The sequence below is a fragment of the Penaeus vannamei genome, chromosome 25, assembly GCF_042767895.1.
Source record: "Penaeus vannamei isolate JL-2024 chromosome 25, ASM4276789v1, whole genome shotgun sequence".
NCBI lineage: Eukaryota > Metazoa > Arthropoda > Malacostraca > Decapoda > Penaeidae > Penaeus > Penaeus vannamei.
In genome coordinates, this window is record NC_091573.1 from 6,302,323 (window position 1) to 6,305,046 (window position 2,724).

Below are 2,724 nucleotides of genomic sequence, written 5' to 3' on the forward strand. Positions count from 1 at the left end.
TGGCAAACCTATTCCTCACCTCTCTGTTAATAAATGTACTTGAACTATTTTAATCCCCTCAGACTGATTATCCCATATATAACGAGAACTGGTCATATTGCGAAAATTACTTTACCTGCCTTGCTGATTATGATGGAGTAGCAGTACAGTGCTACACTATTCCTCCCAGAGGCCAGTGTAAGTCCCATGTCAATATTGCCAAGATTAGCTTCCGCAGACATGACCTCCCCCATGAAGTTTATGTTAGTGGATTGTCCTACCATATCCAACCATATCAACCCCCTCCCCATCAATGTCAAAAATATTGGCCTTTTGGCCACCCAGCCAAAGACTAACCCTCCACAGCTAGCTGCCCTCTATGTGCCCTACCTGGTTATAACCATTCAAATTGCCCTGCTCAGTTATGTACGAGTGCCAACTGTGGTGAATTCCTTAATGTATTTTGTATGAGCTGCCCTGCCTATAAGCTCTAATATGAGGTAGCAGTTCACAGATTCAAACTAAGCCTCACTCTACGTGAGGCTAGACAGGCAGCACAACGACAATGTTTTTCTCTCAATCTTTTCCAAAACAGTCCTTTGCCCTGCTACCTATCCTGCCATCTCCACAAGATGTTTCTGCATCTCCCCCAGTATCTTTTCCCTCTATCCTCCCTCCCAATAACTTGCTGTTTGTCATGCGAGGGAGTAGGAGATAGAGACTGGGGCCCAAGGTAGGGGATTACCCCTTCCGTGGTACTAATTTTGCTTGTTCTTTTCTTCTCCCCTTCCCACTTCCATATCTTCTTCATCCCCTTCTTCTATCCCATTCCTATGGTGTGAGAGCCGTGCTGAAGGAATGAAAGGCTGGCTTTGTGTCAGTCATGAACAGCCTCCAGGAGCCATGGGCATGGCATTTCCTTGGTTAATTGCTTAGCCCTGACCGCTTATGGGGACCCTGAGGGGTAGACCGTTTCTTTTCCCCATTTTATTCAGGCTCACCATGGGCAATAATAAAGATTCTTTACCCTTAATAGAGGCATTAAGCTTGGCCCTTCATCAACTAGCCTATCTAAATTTGATTTTGATGGTTTTCAGACCCCTGCCCTTCCTTTGACCATGGCTCTGTCCACTGATACTAATACCCCCTCCTTGATGCTTACTGTCAACTCTATCCATTCAAAAACTCCCACCCAGGTTATAACTCAACCTCCAGAAAGCACCCCCTTCCTCTCTCCCAACATTCTCTTCTTCATCTCCTGCTGCACAGTCCTCTTCAGTGTCTACCCCCTCTTCCCTTATTACTACTCTTCATCCTTTTTGTCCTCTTTCCTACAGAACTACTCCGCTCCACACCACCCCATCTTCCTCTCACCTTTATCCTTCTACTGCTTCTACCTCTGCAAACCTTTTTAGTAGTCTCTTTGGTCCAGGCAAGTGGGATCGATTCTTTGTGATCCCCCCTTTGGCCCAGGCAAGTGGGATCGATTCTTTGTGATCCCCCCCAGCCCCCTACTCTGAGGATACACTTCTCTTTCAACAGTGCCTCCAAAATCAAGTAGGCAAGGTTACCTTTGGCGGTCGCTCTGATCGTTCATGCCTAGTCACAATTATATCAGAATCCCAAGCACTTGTCCTATCTACAAGGACTGGTCAGATTGTGAAAATGACCTACTTACCTGCCTTGCTGATTATGATGCAGTGGCAGTAATGTTGCACTATTCTTCCCAGAGGCTAGCAAAAATCCCATGTCAATATTGCCAAGATTAGCTTCCTTAGACATGACATCCCCATGAAGTTTATATTGGTGGATTGCCCTACTTTGTCTGACGATAAGCTCGAATGTGAGGTAGCAGATTCAAACTAGGCCTCACTCTACATGAGGCGAGACAAGAAGCATTATGACAAGGTTTTTCTCTCTCAAAAGTCCTTCACTCTTGATCTCCCACCATCTTCACAGGATGTTTCTGCATCTTCCCCAATATCTCTTCCCTATACTCTAAACTATCCTACCTCTACTTACCCTAACCCCCAGTCAAATTTATTTTCCAGTCTAAATCCAGATAATCCAATCTCCTCCTCACTTTATTTGTTGAACAAGGCAACCTAAATGTTCCACTCTACCTTCTCCTACTACATCCTCTACTACACCTTCCTCTTCTTCTGCTCCTCAGATATCTATCTCCTCTCCTCTCCTCAAAAGAAAACCTTTGTTTCTCAGTCCTCTTCACCAAACTCTCCTCCAGAAACCCTTGAAGACATCCAAAACTTTCTAAAGAGGACCCAAGGGGACACTCCACTCCCTCATCCACCCCCCAATCCCTCTGTTCCTACTCCTATTACATTTAAAGTATTTGCAGATATCCATCCTCCTCCTCCTCAAGTTCCCTCCACCCCCTTCCTCCTACACCCTCCCAACATACCCCACCCTCTCTACCGTTCCCACCTGAATATTCACATGAATCCCCTCTATCACAAAACTATCCTCCAGGCCCCTCCCCTCCAGACAATCTTCCTGATATTCCACCACCTTCCCCAGCCCCCTTCCTCATCCCCCGGATTCTTCTCTTCCTACTTCTCCAACAGCCATCTTTGTTTTCCTTGAACATTGTTACTATACCTTCCCCAGTGAGAGATACACTCAAATGCCCTACCCCCTTAACCCTCCCCTTTTTACTAATCTTTGCTCTAAATCACTTACTCCCCTCTTTTCCCTTTTCACTACCTTACTATCCTATAATGCTCT